This window comes from Sorex fumeus, unplaced genomic scaffold, assembly GCF_029834395.1.
Source record: "Sorex fumeus unplaced genomic scaffold, SorFum_2.1 ptg000006l, whole genome shotgun sequence".
NCBI classification, from domain to species: Eukaryota; Metazoa; Chordata; class Mammalia; order Eulipotyphla; family Soricidae; genus Sorex; species Sorex fumeus.
This window is the reverse complement of record NW_026606063.1, coordinates 19,893,604-19,909,924: the sequence shown is the minus strand read 5'-3', so window position 1 is coordinate 19,909,924 and position 16,321 is coordinate 19,893,604.

Genomic DNA, 16,321 nt, shown 5'->3' with positions numbered 1-16,321 from the left:
CATTGAGGTTTCTCGGGAGGTCAAGATGCCGCTCTGTTTAACCTTCATTGATTTAAGGAAGGTGTTTGATTCTGTTGAGACAGAAGCGGTCATTGAAGCCCTAGCCAATCAGGGCATTCAAGCCCAATACATCAGGATCCTCCGTGAGCTGTATTGCGGATTCACTACCAGGATCTCACCATTCTACAAAGAAGTGATCGTTGATGTCAAGAGAAGGGTGCAGCAGGGTGATACCATTTCACCGAAACTCTTCAGTGCCACCCTCGAGAACATCATGCGACGACTGGAATGGCAAGGAATGGGAGTGAAGATAGATGGTCGGCAACTACACCACCTCCGCTTTGCTGATGACATTGTTTTAATAACACCAAACATCAGCCAAGCGGCACAAATGCTGGCCGACTTTGACCATGAGTGTGGAAAGGTAGGACTACAGCTGAATCTTACGAAGACAATGTTTATGAGAAACAGCCTCATTCCTGATGCCCCATTCACTCTCAATGGAACGACCATCTCCGAATGCAACAGCTATGTGTACCTAGGTCGAGAGGTCAACATGACAAATGACCTGGCACCCGAGCTGCGCAGGAGGAAGAGAGCGGCTTGGAATGCCTTCAAGAACGTCGAAGAAATAGCTAAGAGGATGAAGAACCTCCGGCTCCGGGCACATCTCTTTGATTCCACTGTTCTTCCTGCATTAACATATGCCTCAGAGACCTGGGCCCTACGCAAACAAGATGAGAACGCTATTCAGGTCTCCCAAAGAAGAATAGAAAGAGCTATGCTTGGAATATCATGTTTCACTCAAATGAGAGAAAGAATCCGGAGTTCCGACATCTGTCGACGATCAAGAATCAGGGATGCTGTCTCATTTGCCAAGATGTCGAAAATCAGATGGGCTGGTAATGAGATTTAAAGACAACCGCTGGACTAGAGCTGTTACCAACTGGATTCCACGGGATGTCAAAAGACCGCATGGCTGCCCACCTACCAGATGGTCAGGCTTCTTCGTCAAGATCATGAACGATCAGGTTGAGGCCCTTCATGTTCCCGGAGCGAACAGATGCCATTGGGCTACACTAGCACGCGACAGGGACAAATGGAGACGTTACTGGCGCCCGCTCGAGCAAATCGATGACTAACGGGAAGTTAAGTGATTAAGTGATTTATAGTCATTTACAATAGGGTTTTAATTCCTATTGCAACTCTAATCCCACCCCCCTTTATCCCCAGCCCTCCACCAATGACCCCAGGCTTCCTCCCACTTCCCAACCTGACTTCGTGACAGACACATTTAATTATTGGAGTTTAGGTCCCCTGCTTTCAGTACTGTTGGGTGTAGTGGTTTAGATACATAGCAACACTTCATTTTTGTTGGTTTTTGTTTTGGGGACACACCTGGTGATGCTCAGGGGTTAGTCCTGACTCTGTACTCATGACTATCTCCTGGTTGTGCCCAGGAGACCATCTGAAATGTCAGGAATCTAGGGTCAGCTGCATGCAAGGAAAGCTCCTACCCACTGGACTATCACTCCAACCCCAACGACCCTTCACTTCTACACCACAGAAAAGCATATGAGTCACTGACCCCTTCCCTATGTTACTTCCAGATCACCTCATTTGTTTCCTCCTTCATTTCCTTTCTTGACCTTTTTGTTTCTGTAATCTAAAACCTAAGAATGTTTTACCCATCTTGACAAGTTTTTCCATGTGCTATCCTAGACATTGTATTCTATATACCACATATTAGTGAGACTATCTGCTATTTGGCCTTGTCACTTGACATGAGATCCTCCAGTTCCAACTAAGCTTCAGAAAATTGCTTAGGATCAGGGACTACAAACTGAATTGAAAAGTTATAGTTTTTAACTAATTTATCAGGTTGGAAGGTGGAACATCAAGAGAAGAAAGGAGATTTGAATAAGAACTACTAAGATTATGTCAGGATAAATTTGTGTGAATTTGATCAATTTTTGTATGAAATAGTAAAACTTCAATGCTAGGCATGTAGACAATTATCCCACGAACATAGAATATTCTAAAACATTTGTCATTCCAATGTGCAAGGTACATTGTAGACACCAAGTAGCCAATGTTTATTACATACTTATATCAATCCAGAAAATAAAGATGACCAGAAAGATAGTACAGGCACTTTCCGTGGCATGAAAATCAACATCAAGACCAAGATGACCACCACTCATACCTAAATTATTCAGGAAGACAGGAAGTCTACTAGGTTACTTGTTTATATTTTTCTATTTATCATCTAAACTTTTCTATTTTGAGATTTACAAAGCATGGTGCTCACTGTTCATTCACTATTCAGCATTCTATGGACACAACAAGGCATCCTAAACCACACAATGCTTTTTTATTAGCTCTCATTCTTTCCAACCTGAACTTTCAGTTCTGCAATTTTATTTTCTTTGCAGTTGTATTGTCTCTGTAAATCAGCATTGTCCGTTCACTGGAGATGAGAACATTGTTATTAAACACTCTTTGGTGGATTTTTTCCCTTTTCTTGGGTCACACTCAGCAATGCACAGGAGTTATTCCTGGATTTGCACTCAGAAATTACTCCTGGAGGTACTCATGGGACCATATGGGATGCTGGGAATCAAACCCAGGTCGGCCACTTACAAGGCAAATGCCCTACCTGCTGTGCTATTGCTCCAGCTCTCTTTGGTGGACTTTTGAAAGCATATACTTTCTTCCTAGGATTAAACTAAAACCAAAACTCCATTTTGTATCATTATGACAATTCCCACGAAGTCCTATTTAAAATGATGCTGCAGAAACTAATGGTAATTGCTGTTTAATGGCACTGAATTCCATTTCGTTGCAAAGAACGCACTTCAGAAACTATATGCCAGTAAAGAGGAACATTTGAAACTGCCACAGTTTGTAGTTAAATAATATAGTAAAACAAAAAAAAAACTACATTTAAAATACCAAAAGCAACATCCACAGGCATTTTAACAATCTAGATCCTTGACCATTTGATGAGTTGATTTTAATTTTGTACACATATAGGTAAAGGTAAAGGCCCTCCCGTTGATCGTCGATTTGCTCGAGCGGGCCCAGTAACATCTCCATTGGAGACTTTGTTGTTACTGTGTCTGGCATATCGAATACTCTCGGTAGCTTGCCGGGCTCTCCGAGAGGGGTGGAGGAATCGAACTCGGGTCGGCCATGTCGGCCGCGTGTAAGGCGAACGCCCTACCGCTGTGCTATCGCTCCAGCCCCAAAGGGGGAAATGTGACTGACTTCATTGCTTAAGGACTCCTGGAAATGTTATTTGTTTTATTATATAACTATGCTGAATGTTACTTGTACTCTTGTAGGTGTCAATTCTAATAAATCCTAATAATTTCCCAGCTATGTGATGCAGAGAGCATTACTTAATATCTCTGAACCTTGAGGGTGGTTGATGTTCTAAAAGAGATAATGTCTGTTAAATGCCTGCTACAGTGCAGAAATCAACTGCTTTCAACAAACACCTGTTGTTAGTATCCTCCATGACCACTTTGCGGGCAAGGCTCCCTGTAGTGGTGCCTTTACAGTTCAGTTGTAACTGGGAATAAGGAAGCCCCTCAGCGGGATGAGAACTAAGACGTTACGAAGATGATTAGCATGCACTCTCCACTGATAGTTATTTTCCCTATGGAGATCCAAAAGTACTTCGTTAGCCCTTAGTCAGTCCCACAAAACATAAAGATGAGCTGTGCTGAGAGGCTTAAAACCTGCCAGGGAGAAGGAAGAAAGCTCAGCTGCCTAAATAGCAAGCAAGCCCATGTTGTAAGAGAGAAGGCAGAAAGGGCAAATCAAAGAATTATCTGCACTGCGAAAATCTGATGTGTGAGTGTGGCCAGAATCTAGAAAAGAATTTCCAGATCCTTCTGTATTTTTTTTCTAATCAACCTTTGCGCCAGTGGATTCTATAATAATGTTCCAGAGGACGAATGTTTTAGCTAACTTCTATGGTGATATTTTGTATGGAAGCAATGATCTGCACGCACTAAGACAGTCTATATATACTAAAATCAAGTTTGTTTCCAGGGATTAAAAACTGAATGAGTTCCAAAAGCCTCAAGGAATTTTGGAAGATGAAATTCTAAAAGACCTGGAGATATTTTTCATCAATGCTGTTACAGACAGATGTGCCAAATGCTTGATCTCTTTGTGGATGCGATGCCATGTGTTTTATCCTTCAGCCTATAGTGATCAATGTGACCACATTTTCCTACTTCCAAATAAAATAAACACCAGTAACACTTACTAGATAACAGACGAGGCAAAATTTTTAGGGGTCTTGATAAGTACCGGGAGGTTCATTCCATGGCTTGGAGCCAGCCGCACACTCTAGGGGAAAAGGCAGCTCATATAAAGAAGGTGTTGGGCAAATTCTCCCAGGATGCTCTCATGCATGCTGAAAGTAGACTATAGACCAAACATGTTTGACACTCAATGCCACTTTTGCAAACCTCAGCACCCAAAAGGAGAGAGAGAACAAAAGGGAATGCCCTGCCAGAGAGGCAGGGTGGGATGAGGGGGATGGGAGGGGTGGGAGGGATACTGGGATCAGTGGTGGTGGAGAATGGGCACTGGTGGAGGGATCATTGTATAATTTAAACCCAAGCACGAAAATTTGTAAGTCTACAACTGTACCTCTTGGTTTGTCTCTAATAAAATTTAAAAAAAGAAAAAAATGTTAGGGGTCTTTTTTGTTTGGGAGCTACATCTGAAGTAAGAGATCACTCCTGGTGGGACTTAAGGGACCATCTGGGATGCCAGGGGCTAAACATACATCAGCCATGTGCAAGACAACAGTTTTGCTCACTGTATTATTGCTCTGGTGCCTAAAGTTTTGATTTGTTTACAAGGATGGTATAACTATGACGTCCTTCCCTTCCCTTCCCTTCCCTTCCCTTCCCTTCCCTTCCCTTCCCTTCCCTTCCCTTCCCTTCCCTTCCCTTCCCTTCCCTTCCCTTCCCTTCCCTTCCCTTCCCTTCCCTTTCCCTCCCTCCCTCTCTTCCTCCCATCCTTCCTCCTTCCTTCCTTCCTTCCTTCCTTCCTTCCTTCCTTCCTTCCTTCCTTCCTTCCTTCCTTCCTCCCTCCCTCCCCTTCTTCTCCCCTTCTCTCCTTCCTCCCTCCCTCCCTCCCTCTCTCCCTCCCTCCCTCCCTCCCTTCCTCCCTCCCTCCCTTTCTTCTCCACTGTTCTCCCTCTTTCCTCCCTCCATCCTCCCTCCCTCCTTCCCTCCCTTCCTTCCTTCCTCCCACCCTCCCTCCCTCCCTTTCTTCTCCACTGTTCTCCCTCTTTCCTCCCTCCATCCTCCCTCCCTCCTTCCTTTTCTCCCTCCTTCCTTTTCTCCCTTCCTTCCTTCCTTCCTTCCTCCCTCCCTTTCTCCCTCCTTCCCTCCCTCCCTCCCTCCCTCCCTTTCTCCCTCCTTTCCTCCCTCCCTCCTTCCCTTCCTTCCTTCTTCCCTCCCTCCATCCCTCCCTTTCTTCTCCCCTGCTCTCCCTCTTTCATTCCTCCCTTCCTCCCTCCCTCCCCTCCCTCCCTCCCTCCCTCCCTCCCTCCCTCCCTTCCTTCCTTCCTTCCTTCCTTCCTTCCTTCCTTCCTTCCTTCCTTTCTTCCTCTTTCCTTCGTTTCTTAATTTTCTTGGATCAGGAGTTCCATTCTCATTCTAGTAGACAGCCCATTGGAAGATTAAAACATTTCTCATAGAAATCCATGTCTGAGCTGAACTTTAAATTCTACCTTCAAAGCATTGAGGGTGTTTTTCACCTCCTTTCCCAAAAGCGCTGAGTCAGAGTTATTCTAAATATCTCTCAAGAGCCTCTTCTCCATCTTAGGGAACAAGCTAATGTGGTTTAGAAAAAAGAAAGTTTAGAGTCATTGTGGTTTTAGTGGGCCTAAAAAAAGCCTTTGAATTTTCTGCCCAACTCAGACATAAAAAGTAAATTTCTCTCCTAATTATTGTTCTTTCGAAACAAGAATGACAAAGCTGGCTGCTTACAAGTAAACCACAACGCTAATGCAGTAACAATTTTTAAGGCTTTTTTAAAATCATAGTTTAAAAATTATGACCAAAGTTTCATCTGAAAAGCATATCCGTTTCAAAGCAAATATAGATTCATATAGTTTCATCAATAAATACATAGGAGTGTTGCAGCTTTTCCATCTTCTGAAAATCTTGTTTTTATACCGCTTCTTTAATGGGGAACAAGGAATAACCATAGTGACTTAAAACTAGAAGAACTTGAGTTCTATTTTTTTCTCTCAAGTGATGTTTATTAGGCATTTACCCTAACCTCCCTGTTTTAAGAGTGGGTGGGATTGTGAAACAATTTTTGCAAAGCATTTGGAGATGAAATGTGCTGTGTAAAACCACGGCTAAGTAACCCTTAATCATAATCAGGAGTTGAGTCAGTTGTCAGCATTATAAGAAGGAAGACATACAATACCACAATACCCTTATGAGCTTAAAAATGCAAAGAAGTTGCTGTTGCTAATGGTGCAGTTAGCTAGTGTAAAATTCAGCTAATGATGGTAGTGGCATAGAAAGATCACTGGAGGCATGATGTCAGGTGACAGAGAACAAATTCTTTATTTGGTGGAATAATTTGCAGGGACCGTGATGATGCAGAATCTTTCCTGTCTGCATCTGTGAGATGAGAACGTGAAGGAAATTCACATGTATAGAATGTCGCGGAATGAAACAGTTACTGCAGTCTTTGGGAATGGTCATGCTATCTCTATTTTGCTCACTCAGAGGAATGTTAAGTAAAAAGTTGTGTGCCAAGTGTCATATGCTTGCTTGCTTGCTTGCTTGCTTGTAGCCAACCTGGGCCAGATCTTCAACACTGCATATGGTCCCTGAAGGCCCAACGGGAGTGATCCCTGAGCACAGAGCCAGGGTGTGGCCAAAAATAAATACATAAATAAATAAGACTTTGAAAATTAGCAGCATATTATTAAATTCTTCTTTATAATACTTTGGAGACACAGTCTCATAGATCTCTCTTTGAAATGTCAGAGGATACAATCAGTAGAGAACAGCAATGAACAATATTTAGTAACTTTAATATGATTTTACTTTTTTAGTCAACAATACCATCACAGAAGTTGCAGTGCAGCTGTACATTAGCAATCACCTTCTCTCTCCCAGAACAAGATAGTCATAAAGCTAATTGTTACAACTGTTTTCGTAAGAATTTCAAAAGAATTTGAAATATTCACTCTAAAGAAGTCAGGTTCAATAAAGCATAGTAAATCTATGCACTTTAATACTAACAACTGTAAAAAGGTATAAGGAATATTATACCCATTATTGTTATGTTATTTTATAAAATCACATTTTATAAATTATAAATTATTCATAAAACAATTCTTGATTTGAAAAAAGAAATGAAGCAAATTAACCGAAGTGTGCTCTAAGCTGTTTTATACCGCAGAGAGACATTATTTCAATTGACTTGGAAATTATTTCAACTTTGAGTGACCTGGAAACACAATAACCTGAGTATACTTCCCTGGAAATATATATAACCTATTAGAAAGAAAAAAGAAAGGAAATGCAATTGAATCCTAATCAGTTTCATTAGTCATATCTGTATTGTTATTCTCAGTTCTTATATGTGCATTTAGGACAAAACAAGTCAAGCTATCTATAATCTTTGCAGTTTAAAAGCAAAAGTTGGATTGTGTAGAAACTGGTGCTCAGGCCTTTTGTTAAACACTGTGCTTAAGTATCACTCCTGGTGCTCAAGGGAACTTAGTGTGGTACTGGGGATCAACCCAGTCATATTTGAGTAAAGCAACTTAACCTTTTTACTTCCCTCCCACAGACAGGAGTAAAATTTTTGGTATGGGAAAAAGAAGATACAACAGAATCAGTACAACGCATGAATTTTTATTCCACTGAGAGATGATGACCAATGAATGTCTTGGTTGACACAATTAATGTCTTTAGTCCCATTGCTTTCTCCACATAGCACTTTTTACCAACAAAACTATAATATCCTAGAGAAATTTCTGATCTTAGATGTGTGAGACAATAAATATAGATTTTTTTTGTAAAAAAAAAATTTGTGTCAAAGGAACTTAAATGGTAGGAGTTGGAGATATAGTACAGTGAGTAAGGCACTTGTCTTGCATGCAGCTGACCCAGGTTTGATTCCTGGCATCCCATATGGTCCTTTGACTTCACCAGGATTAACCCCTAAGCACCACTCAGTGAAGCTCAAGCGCAAAAACAACAAGAACAACAACAACAACAACAACAAAAATCTTAAATGCCACCCTGAAAGTTCTTTCAACTAAATATATGAAAATTTGAGCATCAAAGTCTATTAATATCTTCCTGAGATTTGTAGCCATCATAGACTTTTTGAATGATTCTAAGTATTAAAAATAGAAACCACTCATTGATCACCATTGGGGATTTTTATGTAATAAACTATATCTCAAAAAATTCAGGAACTGAAGTGATAGCACAATGGGTAGGGCATTTGCCTTGCATGCGGCCAACTTGGGTTTGATTCCCAGCATCCCATATGGTCCCCTGAGCACTGCCAGGAGTAATTCCTGAGAAGTAACCCCTGTGCATTGCCCAGTGTGACCCCCCCCAAAAAATTCAAATAATTGATGTTGAAAAGTTACTCTACATAAAAGAATTTTTAAAAAAAGCACTCTTGAGAATATACCCTAGGGTTCAAAAAACTCAATACAGAAAAGGCAAGTGCACTCCTATGTTCATTGCAGTGTGATTCACAATGGATAGAATCTGAAAACAACCCAATTGTCCAAGAACAGAGGAGTGGATAAAAAAAAAATGTTGGTACATGTATGCAGTGCTATAGTGCTACATGTATGCAATGAAATACTATGCAGCCATAAGGAAAATTCAACTCATAAAATTTGCTTATACTTAAATGGACATGGAAAGTATCATGCTGAGTAATATGAGTCAGAGGGAGAGGGACAGACATGGAATAATCACGAGTATTTGTGGGGTAGCACCGTAGCACTGTCCTCCCGTTGTTCATTGATTTACTTGAGTGGGCCCAGTAACGTCTCCATTGTGAGACTTGTTGTTGCTGTGTTTGGCATATCGAATACGCCACAGGGAGCTTGCCAGGCTCTGCCGTGTGGGCGAGATACTCTCGGTAGCTTGCCGGGCTCTGCGAGAGAGGCGGAGGAATCGAATCTGGCTCGGCCAGGCCAGCCGCCCACAAGGCAAACGCCCTACCGCTGTGCTATCCCTCCAGCCCATTTGTGGGATATTAAGAAAAAAAATCCTAGAATGAGAATAAAGCCAAAAGATAATAGAGACAAGGGCCATAAGGATTGGTCCACAGTAGGAAGCTTGCCTCAACTGGTGGAGAAGGCAGTTAGGATAGGATTGATCAAAATCAATCATGAGCAACTTTGTAACTGTGTATCTCATGGTGACTCAATAATAAAAAATTAATAAAAATAAATAAAATTTTTCAACTTTTAATGGAAATAATTCTTAGTGACTATTCTTAGTATCAAAAAAAATCAGTCGTTGAATTCTCAGGCAAGTTCTTACTATTATGATATATAAGGAGTGACTATGGAAAAGAAAGAAGATAAGAATATAAATAAATAAAATTGACAATGTGTTAACATTATGGAAAATAAGGGGTATTTTCTAGGACATTCTTTAAACTATTCTCTATGTGTATATGCGTGTGTGCATGCACAAGATATTTCCCATTATTTAAAAACATGAGGGTGAGGAACATTTTACAGTCTATTATTCAGAGTCATGAAATGATCTCTCATCAGGACAGAAGCAGATTCATCAAATTTCTTAAAGATACCCATTCTTGTCTTATATTTTTCTGCAGTATACATGGTGTTCAATATAACTGCAATTTTTTCAACCTGACTGAAGTCTGAAGCAATGGTATCTCCAGAATGAGTGTGTACTGGATACACTTGCCTTAAAGATAATTTTTAAGAGAAAAATGAAAAAAGTCAACATGCAGTCAAATCTTTATAATTTTCTAAGGCTTCAATAGATCAACTAGAAAGTTTCCCCACCTAACTTGTTTATATAACTCAAAGACAGAAAAGGTTGTATAAAGCTTGTTCTTATTGGTATTTTTTTTAACAAAACTTTATAAGTGAACCTATTTAAGCTATGAGAGCAGAAAGTTAAAATAATATATTGGGGTTTTTTTTAGCTCTAGAGGAAGTTTAATATTTTCAAATACTCTTAGTAATTCAAGACCCCATTAACACATTTCTCTGGGAAAATGTTTATGTTATTTAGTTTTGCTTATTTGAGTGAAAGATCTCTCAAGCAGTGCTGAAAGGGCCCTGAGACCATTCCTGGCAATTCTTAAGTTAACGGAACCTGCAGTCCAATGTGAGAACCTGATGATTTTTTACAGCTTTTTGGGCCCTTGGTGCCGGGTATTACCTGAGCCACTCCACAGAGTTCATGATCCTCCAGGGTCGCTCATAGCAGTGCCTGGGTAAACATATGATGCTAGGGATTGAACTGTAATTGGCTGTATGCAAGGAATGCCCTTTAACCCCCATTCTGTCCTTCCCGCCTCTTATTTCTTAAGGCAGCCCTTTTCCAATAAAGCTCTATGTGTAAACCTAAACTTTTGTATATCTTTAGGTCTGCTTAATTGAAGGGGTTTCACACACAGTTTTCAAATATTCTCAGGATCTGACTGCTGCCAACCTCAAGAACAGCAGCTTTTTTTTTCTGTTGTTCCCCATGGCAGCGTCCATCTCTGTGGTGAGCATGCCAGAAGGTAGATTTCAGCCTGCAGGTGTTCGAGCTATTGTTGTAATCCTCTTTCCTAGAACGTGCCCAGGATTGAAATAAGGGGCTTCTAACCAATGTAATATAACAAACGTGATTGAATTTTACTACTGTGATTAGGTTACATTACAAAGGTAATGAGACTTATCATTTTCCTGTTTGGATGGTGAAATATTTATGACTATGTAAGCATGTCTTTATAGAATGCACTGGAAAAACACTTCTGATGGCTTTGTAGAAGCAAGTTGATGTGAATGGAGAAGGCGCTGTGTAGCAGGAAACTGCAGGCAATTTCTAGGTTTTTGAAGGCCTTGATCTGACGAACCGCAAGGAGTTGTATTTTGCTAACAGTCTTATGTACTTTAAAAAGGATTTTGCAATCCAGAAAAAAAAAATAGAATACAGTCTAGCTTGATTACTTTCCCCAGACTGCTAATCCATGGAACCATGAAACAGAAAAGGCATATTGTTTTTACCTGCTATGTTTATGGTTATGTTTAGTAATAATGGGCAATAATTTATTCCTGTTCACATTTTTATGTTTTGTATCCCATGTTTGGAAAGAGAAAGAACTTCTCTACTTACTTACCAGTTACATATATTTGCAGCAATGTTTTAGCATCATTAGAGATCCAGTTTAAGTATCCTTTTTGGTAAGTGTCTTTATTTCCATCCATCTCCTTTTTTCTCTCACTATCAGTCTTCGTGTATCTGCCATTGTCTTAAACTGCTTTTTCTGAAACTTTCACGGTTGGAACTACATTATAAGTATTAAAGATCTGCATCTTTTCTAGAAACTGAAATTCTCATTTCTCCATTTATTGAACACTTATTTCCTGCTCACAATATGTTAACTAGTACACTAATTGCTGGGTAGACAGAGTTGAAAAATTATTTTCTCAATAGACAAAAGCAATCACTTATTTGTGTTTATGTTTCCTAACAAATGCTGGAGCATTAAAGGAATAAATAAATTTTGGGACTCTAGGTTAATTTGCCAAAGCATCAATTTCCAAAGATGGTTTGTTAAGTATTTACTGACTAATTGTTAAGTGATTAATTCATTGAAAACTTGGGAGCATTTATTTTATTTTGAAAGGCAGAAACAGTTCAGCATTGAAGCCTGCAAACACTGATTATTGAATTTAAGGGAAAAGTCTGCCCTTGAACTTTGAGACAGCTATATCCACAATATGACTCCAGGAAATATTTCTACTCAGTTATGCGGAACTCTAGCAAAGTTGACCCAATAGGTCATTTGGCTAATTCACTGTAGTAAATTACTCTGATGGTAGGGTTTTTTTTCACTCTCCTCTCTTGAAAAGAAACAATTAGAGCAACAGTTATTTTAAGGAAGACAAGATTCACAATGGCTTAGTAATTGGAAAGACTACTGTGGAAGATAATACAGGAACTGTGTTTTGAAAGAGTAGAATATGAGTGAATAAGGACTAGAACTTTGAGGAAAGTTCATTGAGACCAGCTTTCCAACAATGTACTCCAAACTTAATTTATTAACATAAATTATTTTATTATCTACTAATATGATGCATAATGTAAAACACACTTAAAACTAAATGACTTAATTCAGAATGTGGCTTGAATGACAAAATGCTGAATTGTAGAATTACACTGTTCTGACAGTTAACTAGAATATTTAACATGATAAATTTATGGACCGTTTTTCTTCTATGTAGCATGCTTCCTGATTAGCATGCTTATTTCAAAAACAAAACATATGCAAAAAGTTCCCCTTAAGAAAACTGGCAAACTCCCCATGGCGTACCCAATATGCCAAATACCAGTAACAATGATGGGTCTCATTCTCCTAAAGAACCTTGAATATGGCACTTTTTTAAAAAATCTCAGGGCTAGGATGAAGGAGACGTTACTGGGGCCTGCTCGAGGCAATCGACGAATAACAGGATGGTCGTGATTCGTGATAGAAGAAAACACAAATACAAATATATTCCCTTTAAGACTTGTTTGGTCAAACACATGCCATATATTGTTCTATATAACTGTTAACTCAGTATATTTATTGCTTCTTTTCTATCATAAGATCTCTGTTAATTCAGAAATAAGTTCCAACTTCTCATTTTTTCTTTTTATTTTTGTTTCCTACTTTTTAGAATTCTGTATGAAATTTTATAATTTCTTTTTCCTTCAGTGATCAGTATAACTAATTAACTTTACTATTTTGTCCTGGTACTTAACTTCTTTAGGAATATGTGAGGTTTTTTTTATTTTCAAGGTAAATAAAATTTTTCTGAAGATTTTTTCCATCTCAGTTTTATTTTATTACATCTTGTAAAAATGTTTTTCATATGCTAATACAAAACACTAATACATACTTTGTCATTATTTCTACTTTTTTAAAAATATTTACTTATGCCACCACTCACTCCATTCTTATTGTTTCATCTCTCATTGTCTTATTTTATTATTTGTCAATTTTATTTTTATCAAATACATGACATATCTCAGTTGATTTTCTGCTATTCATTTTTTCCAGTTTTATTAATTTTACTTCATCATTAGCAATTACTTTGTTTTGCTTTCTTTGGATTTATTCTGTTTTTCCAACTTTTGAAGTTGAGGTCTTCACTACAAATTTTTACTTGGTAATGCATGGTTTATTTTTAAATCTATCATTTCTTTTTCCTACTGTTTTTAGTATTGATTTCTAATATTTCTATTATGTTATAACAAAGATATCATAAAAACAAGACTATGACAGCTACAGAAATGCCACCACAAAAAAAATTTTTTTCAGAACTTTGATTGTGAGGCACAAAGTAAATTGAAGGCCTCAAGTGTCACACTCAGAATTTCATCACACAGAGACCAAGAAGAACATATGTAAGGATTCCAAAGCAAGTCTATTTCTGAGAGGTTTAGGTCTTTTCAGAAGGATGAATTCATAATCTCAAGGAATCAGTATCAATATTTCAAGCTTTTTATTGAACTGCATGTGCTTTAAGACTTTTTTGCAACTGACCTTTTTTCCTTTACAAGTGTCAGTATGTCATCATCATTTCATGGCTTTCTCTGCCTGTGCCACTCTCCCGTTATTCAAAGGAATTTCCCATAAATAACCCTTGAATGTTTAATATGCTTCTTCACGATCTAAGAAGCCACTAAGCAAAGAGTCACAAGAAAATGTGGTATAATAAGAATCAGGGCGGCTTTACCCACTACCAAATGGGTAAATAGGATAGAGTCCTGGTTGACAAATTGACACAGATGGTCACTGGAATAAGATAATAAGAAAATGTCGTTAATATTTAGTAAACTCAGTTTTGAGCTAGTTTAAGAGCTCTTATGCCCAACTTGAAACCAAATTCCAGCAACTTCACTTTCATTTTGTCAATACTATTCCAGTCTTTCTTTATGTCTTAGTGTTATTTCCCCATGCCTGAGTTCCTTGACTTGATAGTCTGCCATAAACTATTTTTTTCTAACAGTGAGTACCCTACTTAGATATAGAAAATCTGCTCACAGTCCCTGATGATATGGTTTTCCATTTAATGAGGAGCCTACCTACCATATGCCTGGTGTTATGCTATCTCACTAATCCTTACAGCTCTGCCAATATTTATTATTGTCTCCTCTAGAGACTCAGAAATATTCAGTAAATGGGAGAAGTCTGTAGCTTAACCTCTGTTACTATTTGGCTATGCTCATTTGCATAAGAGATGAGAAGATTCAGAAGATAATCCTGAATCGTGACTATTAGGGACATGAACAAAATGTTTCACCAGACAGGAGGCCAGTGTTGACAGTGCCAATATTCAGAGATTATAAAACCCTGGAGGAAAATTCATAGGAAAGAAAGAACCCTGTACCTCCATGAGCCTAACTCAGAAGCAATGCATAAAGAGAAGGAAGAGGCAAACCAAGGCAGAACATTGCAGACATTAGCCAGACTAAAGGGCATCATGCTGGAAGTGTGTATGTGTGTGTGTGTGTGTGTGTGTGTGTCTGTCTGTCTGTCTGTCTTTGTCTGTGTCTGTGTCTGTGTGTAGTCCCTAAAGAGTAAAGAACTATAGCTATCCATTGAAGAACTGTCACAATAGTTGCTGGAGAATGTGCTATCTAGACTACCTTACTATGGGTAATTCTTCCCCCACCACCGCACATATTATGAAGAAAAATAAATAATATAGAAGAGAGAAAGAGCATCTTCATTTTGTAAAAGAGGAAAACAAGAGTAGGAGGAAAGTGAATAAGGGTGTGCACTGAACAAGCAGGAACAACAATGGAATTTCTATGAACCAGCACCATTCCAATGGCAGGGAACTGCAACCACTGATAGTAGTAGAAAATTGCTGTGCCTAGGCGATAAGAAAATACCAGACTAGAATTTCTACCAGGATGACACCAAAGTAGTAAAAAGCAGGAAAAATTTGCATTCGTTTATACCAGGGGCATCTAATGAGAAGGAACTTTATGCCAGGCACCTGTGTTAGAGTTGTCCATTGGCTGTTTGTGACATATCACAATTGATATTTGTATTTTTGGCTTTATCTATAGATCAGGAGAGGTGGGGAGGAAAGAGCTGTCTCTATTATCATGAGTTGAAAAGTCCTACTGCAAAGTCCTGCTCTGACAAGTGTCCTTCTTTGCAACATCTCCCCTTTGGAAACAATGTTGGACCTGTAATCACAATATTTGAGTACTGGGCAAAAGTCTTTCGATGTTGCTAGCAATATAAGCTTAGGGATGTTTCTTGAGACCAATACTAAACCCTACAATACTAGACAGTCTACTACTTTTCTTATATATATCCAATGAGTTAATTCTCATTACTTTTTGCCTTTGGGGTGTGAGTAAATAGTCCCAGAGAAATAAAGTAATGTTTCAAATGAGAAAAACTAATAATAGAGCTAGGAAACAAATTTATATTTGACTCCAAAATCTATGCAGCTTTCTTCTATTGAAGTGAGCTTCAGGATTCTTATGTAAAAAAAAACTTATTAAATGAAACTGTGACTCTTAAATCCCTTAGTGCTTTGAGACTCCATCATTCAAAGACGTCATTCCTATTGAAAATCAGAAACCATGAGATACTCGTGGGAGGGACTACTGAGTATGGTTATATCTAGTTAAAGCCACTGGTTTTACCAAGGAATGCAATTACTGCAAACAATGGTGTGACTGATATCTTAATTTTGAAATCTATTCAACACTGACTTGAAACAAGATTACCCCACAGAAACCAGAATTAGCTCTTTTTAAGGACAAGCTTTTCAACTTCACTGTGAATTGACTGTGAAGAGTAATGCATAAGATGTTTTTAAGTATACTATGGCTTAAGAACATTATATCATCGTATCTAATTCTCCAGAAAACTTCATGAGGTAACTACTCTTCCTCTCCATTTTTCAAATGACTAAATTGAGACATAGAAAGGTTTCATCATACCACAATTAGTAATACTCAAACCATATTCACTACCTCACCCAAGCCTCATGCAGTCTAAAATGTACATCTTCTATAAA